Here is a 14,729-nt window from a genome sequence, read left to right as displayed (position 1 = left end):
TATTTTTAAAATTTTAAAAACAATTGATTTCGAAAAAATGGTAATAATATTGGAAAACATTAGAACATCAACCCTGAATCAAAGAAAAAAGAGAAATTGAAAAACTTTATTTACTCATTTACAAAGGACATACTCACAAGTGCAAAAGAGGTGGTGCATGAAATAAAAACAGTAACGGATCATGAAGAGGAAGTAAGAAGACAAATTTGTGAATTTGGAGAGCAAGGAATAATTAGGAAAAGTCACAGTAGATATAGCTCACCAATCTTAATAGTACCAAAGAAGATAGATTATTCAGGAATTCAGAAATTCACGTTAGTAGTCGATTATAGGAGATTAAATAAATTAACTGTAGACGATAAGTATCCTCCACCAAATATCGAAGGAAACATGGATAAATTGGGCAAAGCACAGTACTTTAGCACAATAGATTTTGCAAAAGGTTACTACCAGATTTCAATGGCAGAAATGGCATCGAGAAAACAGCTTTAGTTACTCCGGCCTGACTATATAAATACGTTGGAATGCCTTTGGGTTGAAAAATGCCCCAGCTACATTTTACAGATTTATGAACGACATAATGAGGGAATACATAATAAAATATGTGCTGTATATTAAGACGACATACTAAGTTCTTCAACTTCATTAGATGCATTGAAACTCATGGAGGAAAATATTTTTGAAATTACAAGAAAACAAATTATAAATACCGGCAGATAAATGCAATTTTCTTCAAAGAGAAACTAAATTATTAGGGCACATATTAACAGAAGAAGACATCAAGCCTAATCCAGATAAAATTGTAGTAATTCAAAAACTACCAATACCTAAAACTAAGAAACCTTTAAAAAGATTTTTATTAGCAACAGGATATTACAGAAAATTAATGAAAAATTATTCAAAAATAGCTTATCCCATGATAAAATATTTGGAAAAGGCAATAAAATAAACGCCAAAGACCCACAATATATTGAAAGCTTTGAGAACTTAAAAGCACAATTTTCATCTCACCCAATTCTAAAATTCCCAGAGTATGATAAAGAATTCAGTATCACAACTGATACTAGTGACTATGCCATTGGAGCAATAATTTTTTCAATCACATATTTTCGACCATATTGTCATACATTTTCGACCATTAGTGGTGGTTATTGAAATTGCAGGAGAATAACTTTGAAATAGAATACGTAAAAGGAAAAAATAATGTTGTACTTGTAGTTGATTTCTTGAGTCGAATTGAGAACTCACCAAAAATAAAAGAAGGTAACGACAATGAATCAAACCTGGAATTGTCAGAAACACTTCATTCAACAGATGAAGAACTGCTTGAGCACTTCCCAATTAAAGAAAAAATTGTAAATAAGTACAAAATTCAAATTATATTGACACGTAGCCCAAAATCTCAGCTGCAAAGAATCCAGAGAAATAGTTGAAATAAACTCAATGGATGAAGAAGAAGAGAACAAGGAAACATTAAAAAAGTGTATAAAAGGAAGCGGAATAGCGGGAATATTTTCAGAATTATCTGAAGCAAATTATCATAAAATACAGAAACTACTCACTGAAATGTTTGCTCAAGATAGAAGTTTAAAATTTGTAAAATGCACAAAAAGAGCTTCAGAAAAAGAAGAAGAAGAGGAATTTCATAACAAATATCACTGTACCATACAAAGGAATCTATGCATAGTGGCATAAATGAAATAATACATTAAAAGATAAAATATATTATCCAAAATTCCAGGAAGGCATACAATTGATAATAAACAACTGCCAAAAATGCATAACAACAACAAATAAAAATTAGATAATTCATAAAGACTGATTCCATTTCAACAAACAATCATTTGTTACAGCGATTGATAAATTAACCAAATTTGCAGCAGCTTACAGAATAACAGATAGAAATTGGAGAGCTAAACAGACAATAATTATGGAACATTTTGCAAAATTCGGTAAACCTAAGAAAATTATTATGGATAATCAATTTAGAGCAGAGCAATTAATACAATATTTAAAGGCCGAAAATATAGAAGTCCATCACACAAAAAGGAAATGCAGATATTGAGAGACTTCACTCAACCTTCTTTCAAATGACAATGCAAATTGTTATATAAAACTATAACGTTCTCCAAGAGACGCCAAAGAAAACATTTGTCCATTCATATTACAAGATAGAATAAATATGGTAAAACAAAAAACAATAGCCAAGTTCAATCTAAACAGAGAAGAACATTACTGAATTAATCCACTGCAAAATGTTCATCCGGCAAATATAAAAAGACCAATGAAATTGGCAAATAAAGAAAACACAAACGAGAAAGATGATGACGCATTTAATGGAGATAGTAACACTTAAAAACAAAAATTTCATTACATGATTTTTGTTCTACCCCAGTGGGTACGGGGTTTTTCAAGAATATACCCATGGTAAGTGATAACTGTCGTAAGAGGCGACTAAAATCCAACGGAGTAATAAATAATAAAATATCGAAAACTCTTACGTATAGAGACAATTAATCAAAACCCAAACGGTTATAAATTTTTATTTTTACAGATGACGGGGATAATTATTTGTTTAACAATAATCATAACATTAGTGGCAGCACTTTTGCAAATCACACCAATAATAGAAGAAACGGCTATATAATGATACAAACGGCGGACATAGCATTCGACATAGAAATAGTTAATGAAATAAGTACAGTTATACACCAGATAAATCCGAACAAAATTACAGAAATAGTTGACCGGATTAAAGAAAAGATCGGACAGCTAAATATTGAAAAATTTTTATAATGAAATAAAAAATATAAAAGCAAAGATTACATCTATAACACCATATATCAAAGAAAGAAAAAAAAGAGGCTTAATATATAAATATTATAGTATATAAATGGATGTTTGGAGTTATGGATGATGATGACAGGCGAGACATTGTGGACCATTTAAAAATTATTGAAGAAAATGGCCATAATGCTATTGTAAACTTAAATAAACAAATAGTAATTAATGTTCAAGTAGTGATCCAAGTATGTTAAGAAAGAAATGGAAAAATACTAAATTGATTTTTATAAATTAAAATTGGCAAAAGTAGGAGAAGTAGTATACAATAATATTTGCAATTCAGATACTAAGGACCTTGTTTCAAACTAAAATTCAATGAATAACTCCATTGCCAAAAAAAAATATATTGAGATAAAAATTCGTTACCAAGATTAGCGAAAGCTATTTTGGTTTCGAAAAAAATAACTAATTTAAAAATTTTAAATTGAGTATAAGCTGTATATTTTCAATTACATGTGTGAATTTATATACAATAACAAAACAACAATACAAGAGATAAGCGATGATACAATATTAATAAGAAATACCAGAAACGATACAATAAAAGAGAACTGGGATGATAGAAAAATCGCACTAAAAAATAATTATACAATTAAAGTTGTAAATTGAAAAATAGAAATTTTACAATGGGAATATAAAAAAATATACAATCGTATACCCTGTCGAAAAATTATTGATCATATTGCAATAAGAAATATTGAAAATATAAAAGAAATTGCAGAATTATCATAAAAATGTATCATATGGTATTAATATAACATTGATAATCTAGTAATGGTGGTAGTAGTAATCCTTATAAGAACGGCAAAGAAAAAAACAACAAAACAAAAAATCGTATATACAAAAACTTAGGAGAGTTCTTACAGTAACGCTGGGAGAGTTGTGTCATCAGATGACTCCACCGCTCCCAAGCTGCCTAAACCTAACATAAAAAGAAGTATTTTTTAAATAGCCCCCACTGTAACAAATAACATACATAGGTAAGTGAATATTATAAGTTATTAATATGTATCATACCCACTTGTATATGCACTATACATTTTAATATGCTGTTGCAATAGCATAATGAAATTTGGTGCCACACTTGGGTATATACATACCATACCAACATACATTTAATATCATATTACTACACAAGGAATATTTCATATTGATTATCATACATACATTTAATATTATATTGTCACATAAGGAATATTTCATATTGATTATTTAAATTATGCCGAGTCGTCGATGTTGACAAACGTCGAGTCAGCACAACGGCTCCAAGTAAACTAACAAAAGGTAATAAACTACCCGGTAAGTCGCGTAAGCCTGTTAAGTGATCTGAAAACTGACGGGTTTTTATTATCTAATTGTGATAGAGCTCTTATAAATACGTCTTTTTCATTACGAAAACCGCACCGTCACAAACATGGCCACTATTTTGGATGCACGGTTCAAAAGAGAAGGGTTTGGTTCCTCTTCAATCGCTGATTGTGCAGCAAAAGCGGCAGAAGGTGAAATAGCTGGTATGAATGCAAGCCAACCAGTACCTCAGTGTATAGAACACTCATTCAACCTCAAAAAAAAAATAAGGAGAAGATTAAATCAAACAGAGTGGATGCGAGAATTTCAGTTCGTCCCTATCTCGAGCGGGCAAATGATTCCCCAGATTATTCACCTTTGGACTATAGGAATGTAATTACTTGTATAGGTCTAAAAGTAGTAAAGTAGTCATCTTTGGATATAGAAACATATGTTTATGTAATGTATAGTTTTAGCACCGAATGTGTCTTATACATTTATTTTTATTTCCATTACAGAGCAACGAAAATGCTTCAATTTCCCTCAGCATCTGTGCCAGTCGATAATATCAAATAGGAGAGCAGCATTAAAGACTAAAAACGTCAATAAATTACTATTTTTAAACAAAAATAAGTGGATTATTGATGAATAAAGTAGTTTATGGAATCGTTTAAATAATAATATTTAAGATGCAATTTTTTGAATGACAAATAAAAATATGGAATTTAATAAAAATTTAATTAATAAAAATAAATTATTCAATATTCGGAGTCATAATATTAGTAACATTATTATTAAGCAATTGCAAAGCTTTTATCGCCGCTTTAAGTGCGGTAACCGCAGTAAGAAATTCCGTAACGAAAATAAATCTAACACGCATAATGTTTGTATATCTGTCTACATGCAACATATAATATGTACATAAATGTACACTAATTGGCTCGTGCGAAAGGTTTATGTATGAGCAAGCAATATATTGTCGTAGATTTTGCGAGCCATGGAAACATATTTTAGCAGTCAAAATATTTCAAATCGACAAGAACTATGACGCCATTTTTGTCACTTTTTCTGTGTTTGCGGGTTAGCGGGGTTGACACTTTTCCCTTCCAGAAGGAACATCAAAAAGTTGTTCAATTTATGATTTTTAGCTTTTGCCATCGTGGCGAAAATATGCTTGTAGGCAAACGTATGTTCGGTAAAAAAAAGTACGCGTAAAATTCGTGTATTAAGTGTTTTAAATATAAATAAACAAAGTGCATTTAGCAATGAAGAAAGTAATGAAAAAATACTGAAAGAAAATAAGTGTGTACTCTATATACATATATACATTTTATTATTACGACGATCAAACTCTTAATATCGTTCTTTTTGTTCAAATTTTTTGAATGCACAACATTTAGCACAACTTTATACAAGAATCCTATTTAGAATTGTTTCCTATTTAAGTAGCAAGTCCCTTTTAATTTTTTTTATAAGTTTACCGGTTTAGCATCTACCTTGTTAGTTTTCTTTAGACTAAGAGTTAACGGAGAATTTTTATATTTAAAGCAATTGCATAGCTTTTATCGCGGCTTTGAGCGCGGTGACCGAATCAAAAAATTTCGTAACGGAAATTAACCTAACACAATCACAAAGTATTCGCAGAATGTTTGCTTACTTTTGGGCGTATTTTTGCATATTTCAAGCTGAACAAATCAATTTAAAGCAGGGTGATTCAAAAATAATAATATTTAAGATATAATTTTTTTAATGGCAAATAAAAATATAGAATTTCATAAAAATTTATAGATATAAATAGAAAATAAATTATTCAATATTGGGAGTCATAATATTAGTAACATTATTATTATTTTGGTAAATAGCTACCCCACCTTTTGGAACAGTATCTCGCTTAAATTGAACAATACAATTGAAATTATGTATTTCAGTCGGATTATCAATGGTAATCAATTTACACTTATCTTGGCTGGCGATTTCAGCATCAACTTCGCTGATAAAATCAGAGTGATTGACAACTTTTATTTCAGAAAAACTGAATTTGAAAATGAATAATGATCCACAAGAATCCACAACAAAATATGGGACCACCATTGATGCGGTATTTTCCAGATATTTAAAGAACTCTCAAACTTATGTTACTTATTTCAGTTACCATAAACCTATAGTTTCAATGTTAAAAACTTCTGAGTAACCTACATATATTGTAAGATAATAAAAATATTTCAAACAATATAAACTTCTCGTTTATTCAATATAAGAAAACAATTTGTCTCTGCAATTTGTTTTCTTATCGGTCACCACGCTCAAAAAGTGTTACTTCAATTAATATCAAAAATAAATAAAGTACTGTATAAAAAATAAATAAATAATTATAATTGCATAAATGCAATGCAATAGCTTTACCGCGACAGTCCCCGAGTGCCACACGTAATTTTAATAATAAATTTATTGATCTCATTTTACATAAAAGTATACAAAAGTATCTTTTCCTACTTCGTCAGTCTCAGAGCAATTTATATAATAACATGAATAAAATTTAAATGTAACTTTATTAACTTTTTTATGTACGTGTACAAGCGATAGTCTCTTAATCATTGTATAAAACTACGCTTATACAATGCTCTTAATTTAAACGAAAAAGTAGATTTCAAGAGGAAAACTATGGATAGTATAGGTAGTATTTTTTTAAACTATCGAAACTCTTGAGTAGTCCTATCGACAGTTTTGCAACTCTACTGCGGGGTTCTTAGTGGTAGTTCGTAAGTTTGCTTGTCATCTGTTTAGTAGCTCATGAACTTTCAGTGCTGCCAAAGTAAACCATGAGATAATAAGCTATATCAAAAAGCAAAGAGAGGAATTTCGAATCGTTTTGTCCTGAACGATAGAGCCAGTGCTGCCATGCTGTAAGTCCGCACATCGAGAGAAAAATGGTGGAGCAGGGAGTTGAAAAATCCGACTTTACATATTTTCTATATAAAATGTCCTGAGGGTACTATTTTTATAACCTATTACATTCGAAAGTATAATGTCTTTTTATTTTTATATGGTGCTCTTTCTCTCCTCTGTGCTCTAAATTTAAAAAAAGGCTTCTGGAGCATATACATACTATATATTATTTTAACGTTGGAATTTTCAAAAAAAATTTTTATTTAAAATTTAGCTTTATTACATTCTTTAAAAAGAATTGCTCAAATTTTCTGTTGACAAATTGTTGCGCTTTTCAGTTATATTCAAATTGATTTGGAATAAAATTATCTCGCAATTGGCGGAAAAAATATGGTACTCCAATCTTTTCAACTAATTTTGAAACTAGTGGAAACTATTGGGAACCATCGCCAAGTGTTCTAACTGCGACGTTCTGCGTTCGCTGTGAGTTTCCTCTAGATCGAATCCGAAAAACCAGCAACTTTCTGCAACAACTGCATTTCTGACGAAAGAAATCGACATCTTTGATTTGCTATTTCTTTCGAACTCATACCGTACAAAAAAAGATAATAGATCATTTGATACGTTCAAAATATGAAAAAGCTTGGGTAAAATATAAAATCCGGCAAATCCGAAAATCTGGCAGCACTGGACATAGCATAAGCGTATTAGCACATATACATACGGTGTGCAAGAATCTACTCATAGTAGTAGTTATATTTCTTTTACACACTCTTCGTTTTTATTTTCATAGACTTGTGTCGATCTAACTTATCAAAAAATGTATAAGGAAAAAAAAAATGACTATTTAAGGCCAACTTATGTATTATTTCTAAGTCTAATATTTAATAAATAAACCAGTTTATTACTGTTTAACAATTTTTTTTCAAATCCACTTTGTTTACAACGGTCCTTGTCCAAAGTGAATGGCCTTTGTTGAGGTTTGCTGTTTGCATAGTCAGCAGCTCGTGGCAGCGGCTGCTGTGGTGTATTGCCGGCAATACCGACTAGTGCTAACTCCTCCCTTTCTAAATGAATAGCGTCCACATACCTTTGGATTACTATACCCACCACGATACTGATAGCCCGCTTTGCAACATTTATTTCATTATTGCAAAACATCCCGCAGCCAACACCGCGACCCCTTACGCCGAACATACCGTAAATTTAGTTTTCGTACTGATTCCTGCTGCAGAGTGCCGATGTGTAAAAATTTTGGGCAGTTAATTATCGCATATATTCTTTCAAAATGTTAAATTCCGTTTCCGTTTCCGTTGTGCTCCATATAAACTGAGTTTCTTACAGATATCTTTAATTTTAGAGTATTTAATATTAAAATACAAACAGTTTTTGCTTTGCAATACCTTAGTTTTAGACATTCCCAGTGTTTCAGTTATACTATTAATATTACCTGTTAGGCGCCTGCTTCACCCAAACTTTTTTCCAATTTTAAGCATCTGGCTATTTCTATTAACATACTATGGAACCGCTCCACTTGACTGTGGTGGTGAATTTGTAATTTGAATGTTGATTTTAGAGTTTGTGAATTCTCGTTGTCGCAATATATGGTTTTGGTATTGTTAAAGATAATCTTTTTTTTTACATCCTTTATTGTCCTGGAGTCTATTTTTTCTATTGAAAATTTTGAAATTTTTTCCATGCAAGTAAGATAATGTTTATTATCAGTAAAGAAAATGTTGATATGGAGAAAAGGGTATTTGTGTTTCTGCAGTAGTTTGCCTTTTGGGTGTCGCTCGTACTTTACTTTTGTGCAAATTCTACAGTTCGAGACTATTTATCTTGCCATTTTTAGAAAAAAGTATTGATTCGAGATTTGCTTCACGTTTTCTTGGGCTGCTCTGTGAGTGCGGTTATTTGCAGCAACTACTATTTCTACTTGATCATTAGGATTAGAAATCTCCGTTATGAATTTTTGAGCGTATCGAAACTTTGTCAATGGGTGAAGTTTCACTAGTTCGTGTTGGATCCTTGCCCAATGTATAAAGCTAAAATGCATTACATTAACGACGCCATCGTTTACCACCTCGTGTAGAGATTTCATTAAGTGTGTAAAAAAACCAAATGCATTTCTGTTTTTTTTCTCAAAGAGTAAAAATGTTATTCTTGACTGTATGTTGCCTTCTATATTATAATTTGGTTTCTGTAACAATTTACCGGTTTGTCAATAGACTCAATAGAGTAGGTAAGGTACTCCTCACTATGAATTGTGGCACATTCTGAAGTGGCATCTATTTTCATTGGATTAATATGTTGGCTAAGATATTGATATCGTGATGATTGATGTGACAGTACACCCCCCAAACCCTTGGACGAAGCATCGGTTATCAAATTAAAAGGTTAGGTAAAATCGGAATATGCTCTCTTTTCGTTGACATTATCGTCCTGTGATTGTTAAATGCACTCATACTATCACCATCATGATTTATTTGAATTTTTTTTGTTTGGCTAGCGCTTACTTTACCGTTTTCTCTATTTAGGAGATCCGTCAAGGGTTTCGCTATGCTGAAAAAATCCTTTATGAAGCAGTTTTAGTAGCTTCAAAGTCCCGAGAATGACCGAAGAGGGGGTTTCTCATAATTCTTAATCGCAGGTACCGTTTTAGGACACATCTTTATGCCACCCTTGGATCCTAACAATTCTAAATATTCTACTTTTTTTTGATTTGAACGAAATTCGCATATTAGCAATATAAAGACTCTTTTATACCCATTCAATGTCGTGGATGTGCTGCTCATAAGTTTTCGAATAAATAATTACATCGCCGAATAAAACATGACAGATTCTGCCAATTTGCTCCCTAAGAACATCGCCTTTTGCCCTTTGGAAGCTGCTTGGCGCATTCTTGAGATCAAAAGGAATACATCAATTTGCCATTGTTTATGGAAAAGGAAGATTTCTCAATGTCCCTTTCGGCTAGCTCGCTTGTGATTTCAGTTCGATTGTTGTATAATACTCTGCACCTCTCATATTGGTATGGGGTATTTATCTTCAATGGTTTGGTCGTTTAGCTTTCTATAGTCCAATATTTTCTTTTTGTTTCTAGGTGGGTCGACGCTTTTTTATCCGCAACCCAGATGAGGCTGGTATATGGGGACCTACAAAGCCGAATAATGCCGTAAGCTGAAGGTATTTTATCTCGCTGTTCACGAAACCCGCAAGTCCTACTGGGTACGGGTAAAACATAGAATATATGGGTTACTTGTTCGAATGGTTGCTATAACATTAGTGTTAAAAGGAAGTGACTCGTTAGGGTCAGCAAACGCTTTTGCATTCCTTATAATCATTTTGTAGAACAGGTCGCGTACTGCAGATGGCATTTCGTCGTCAATTGCATTGGTATAATGCACGTTTTTGCAATACTTCTCAACTCCAAAATCATGCTTTACTCGGGCGTTACTTATGTCTATTTTGGTCAAGAAGATCAAGCCCAACTATACTATCGAATGTGTTGATTTTCGGTAGTATGCAACTTATTTCCGCTTCTGACTACTGATCATATTTGGTTCTATCTTCATGGCACAAATTGTTAACCCTTTGTACCTTTGTTCCAGAGATTCCTACAGAGTCAGCCTGCCTTTTATTTCGGAAATAACGGTTGGAATTAAAGTTTCTGTCCCACTCTAAGCTATTTGATCTAATTTTTTTCGAATTGTGGAATGTTCTTTGCGAAGGACTTCCATGTATGTGAATCGTCTAGCAATAATTGCTTCAAAGTTCAAGACTGCGTTGAACGATGCTAACACCACATTTACAGTGTCCCCAATTTTGTTTCTTGTAATTCGAATCTGGCAACGATTTTACTTGTTCTAATGATTCTTCGCATATAACGTCTGGGTCAATTGTCACTGGGTCGTATGTTGTAACCGTTTGACTCGCTGTCAATGCACTAATTTGTGTGGTCAATTGTTGAATTTGTTGCAGTAGGTATTGCCGCTTGCACTATGCTCACTAATTGTTCCGGTTTCATTTGTTTGCTTTTTAAAGGAAAAACGATCTTAGCTCTGTTTATTATTTTTACAAAAGTAAGTATAAGTTTTTTCTTATTAACTTTTTTTCACAATTTTAACTACCTTTTTTTCTATTCTGCTCTGAAAGTCTTAGCCAAGGCGATCAACAAATTTTCTATGTTTTGTTAGCTATTTTTGATTAATTGAGTTTCTCAGTTAATATCCAATCTTTAAATTAATGCATTTTTAGAGTCTCATTAATAATGTAATTAACAAAACAAAGTTTTTCCTTTTAATTTTATTCATTTTGAGAATATATTTAATAATTAATGTCCAAGATGCTATTGCGTTTTTTTGAATTAAAATTTTCCAAATTTTACTTTTCATTTGGCACAGCAAAATGTAAAATTTGTTTACACCATAGGAAATTTTTTCACCCCAACTCAACACAGATAAAAAGGTTGATATTTGGCACGCATCCTTATGTATCCAAATAGTCCAGTCATTTAAGCTTAAATTAGGTAAGAATCTCGGAATTCAGATACCCCGCTGTAAGTCTGTAAATACTTGTATATTGACACCCTAAAAGTTGTCTCAAAACCTACATATGGTAGGGTGTCCCAACTATTAAATTTCAAGGTCAAAGGTCACAAAAATCGGTTTTTTGCTCTTTTTTTGTAAATATCTCATGGGTTTTGGATTTGGTATTTATTATCAATATTGTAGAATACAAAATTCTCTCCAAATTTTGTTTAAAAATTTTTTTCATCCGGTGAACCGTTTTCGAGATAGAGGGCTTAAAGCGCGGTCACAGCATCACTTCAGGTCAACCGGTGCCGCCGATCAAAAACGCGCCATATGTAGTTGATGAACTATCGATAAATCAATGATTATAAATATTTGTCAATTTTTATTAACTATTATATTATATTTTATCATTTTTTCCTAACCTATCCACTTTTTATTCAGTATTAATTTATTTAACAACACTTACCTGCCCATGAAATTGCAGAGTTGTTAATGAAAATATAGGAATTATATTTGAATTTAAATTTTATTAATATTAATAACTTCTTACATGATAAAAAAAAAATAAAAAAAATTTATTAAAAAATATCATTCAATACATTTATTTTTATTAAAAGTAAAAAAATGGAATAAAGGGTACAAAAACTACAATTTATAATTTTAATCATCGTCGTCTTCCGGCTGCTGGTAAATTTCAAACTGGTCTTCATTATCGTCTTCAACGACATTTGTTTCAAGTTCTTCCATGATTTCGGGGTCAAAAGTTCCATCTTCGTTAATGTCGCTCTGATATGGTAGAGCATTGAGACAAGCTTGCCCATTACATTGGCCACAAGCTAAAGAGCATTGCAAGCCCGATTTCCTGCATCCGCATCGCGAACCACAACCACTCTTGCAGTTGCAGAAAATTGTATTTAGCAAATGTTCTGGAGCAGGTGGTAAAATTGTCATGATAGGCTCCAGAAAATCGTTTCGCATTGCCCAACCCCATACCTGGGGTTCCAAATCTTGCCCTAACCAAGTTTGAACTTGATAATATAAACGTTCGAAATGTTGATGAGCAGCTGCACTTGTTGGTGGAATATTTGAAAGCTGCACAGGTTTATTAAGTTTTGTAGACTTGACGTAATGCATATAACGAAGATGATCGAGACTTTTCACAGATTTCGGAGCATTATAGACTGCCAATAAGGTTTGAGTTCCACTCTCTAATAATCTCTGGGCCGAACAATTTTTTTCCTTAAATGCTGCAGCTAGTTCATTCAAATTGGTCAGTTTCTCAAAAACTTTTAAAAATGTTTTTTTCCCTTTTTAAAAAGCGCAGAAGTTGTGTCACATCCACTTAATGCGCGCAGAAATAAAATATGTGTTTTGGAATGAGGATAATTATCAAAACCTTTAGTCGAGTATATCTCCGTTTTTACATTGCCTGTTCTTCTTGTTTCTTGTTCGTAAGACAGTGTACGCCCAATTAAAATGATGAGTAAATTAATATCTTGTCCTATTATTTACAAATTTACAGATTTTAAAGAAGATGCACTTAATTATTTTCTAATTAAAATGTCATTAGTGTTAATGGGAATATAATTATAGTAAGATTTAAGTTTTTCCCTTCATTATTTTTTAATTTTAGGAAGCGGTGATCAGTATTATTGAATAGATAAAGATTTAAGGCATGAAGAAAATGATAAAATATAATATAATAGTTAATAAAAATTGGCAAATATTTATAATCATTGATTTATCGATAGTTCATCAACTATATATGGCGCGTTTTTGATCGGAGGCACCGGTTGACCTGAAGTGATGCTGTGACTCTAAGCCCTCTATCTCGAAAACGGTTCACCGTATGAAAAAAATTTTTAAACAAGAAAGAATTTTGTATTCTACAATATTGATAAAAAATACCAATAGCAAAAGACCCATAGGAAATGAGATATTTACAAAAAAGGCGCAAAAAACCGATTTTTGTGACCTTTGACCTTGAAATTTAATAGTTGCGTACACCCTACCATATGTAGGTTTTGAGACAACCTTAAGGGTGTCAATATACAAGTATTTACAGACTTACAGCTGGGTATCTGAATTCCGAGGTGAACTTACTATAATGACTGGACTAAAAACGATCGGACAACGAAGAACAAAGTGCTGGTTAATACACATTCTGCTCTTGCTCTGATGGCACGCTTTGTCTCTTGTTCGCTACTATACAATTCAGCATTCCTTTTCGTTTTGAAATTCTTTTTATGGTTGCAATAGTGCTCCGTTGTAAATGACTTTATTATATTCACATAAAATTATTAAGATGCATTTATATTTATTTCTATTAACCCCAATTATATAATTATAAGATTATTTTATTGTATTTAAAACAAGAAATGTAATTATGGGGTAAAAAAATATGGGTACTTAATACTTACCGATAGATTTGGAGACTCGCGTCATAAATTTGGTTTTGAAAATATTAATAACGGGGATTCGAAACATTCTAATGGATTAAAGAATTCCCGTCATACGTTTTTCTTCGAAAATATTAATAGCAGGTATTCTAAATATTGTTCTATTTAAAACAAGAAATGTAATTATGGGGTAAAAAAAATATTGGTACTTAATACTTGCCGATAGATTTGGAGACTTAATAACGGGGATTCGATACATGGATTAAAGAATTCCCGTCGTACGTTTTTCTTTGAAAATATTAATAGCGGGTATTCTAAATATTGTTCTGCCACATTCATATAATCAAAATGAGAGACCATTATATTAACATACAAATGAACTATGCAACACGCTGTAAGTGTCACGTAACCGAACCGCACAAATATTTGCGAAAATTATGTTAAAAAGAATGACAGAAAAACCTCGACTCGAGCTGCCGAAGTCGTATCGCTCGCGTAAACGCGCCGAGCGACACCAAAAGAGAATTTGCCGATTACGACAAAAGAGTCCCTATCTGAACGTCGACTACTGCCTTATCAACAAGAGTGAACGTCGGCCGATAGGTTCAGCACCAATATACACAAGGTAGGTGAATATATGATGACAGAAAAACCTCGACTCGAGCTGCCTCATACAAATGGCGCTTAACGATATGTATGTTAATATTTTGCTCATTCCACTTTTTCAATGACCAACGATAATGGGAAATTCGATATCGTTCTTCTAGTATACCGCCTA

At 32.1% G+C, this 14,729-nt stretch overlaps 2 long non-coding RNA genes across 2 annotated transcripts in view; one reads left to right on the top strand and one right to left on the bottom strand.

The window, feature by feature from the left end:
• The window catches only part of LOC138857948 (uncharacterized), a 68,350-nt gene that overhangs the window by 29,120 nt on the left and 24,501 nt on the right, over positions 1-14,729 (bottom strand). The window lies entirely within an intron of this gene.
• On the top strand, positions 1,341-4,848 carry LOC138857869 (uncharacterized). The gene is made up of 3 exons (XR_011397084.1): positions 1,341-2,427; positions 2,555-4,524; positions 4,650-4,848. It is a non-coding gene; the product is annotated as an uncharacterized lncRNA (long non-coding RNA).

The sequence above is a fragment of the Bactrocera oleae genome, chromosome 6, assembly GCF_042242935.1.
Source record: "Bactrocera oleae isolate idBacOlea1 chromosome 6, idBacOlea1, whole genome shotgun sequence".
Lineage (NCBI taxonomy): Eukaryota > Metazoa > Arthropoda > Insecta > Diptera > Tephritidae > Bactrocera > Bactrocera oleae.
This window is presented reverse-complemented; position numbering and strand designations above follow the sequence as displayed.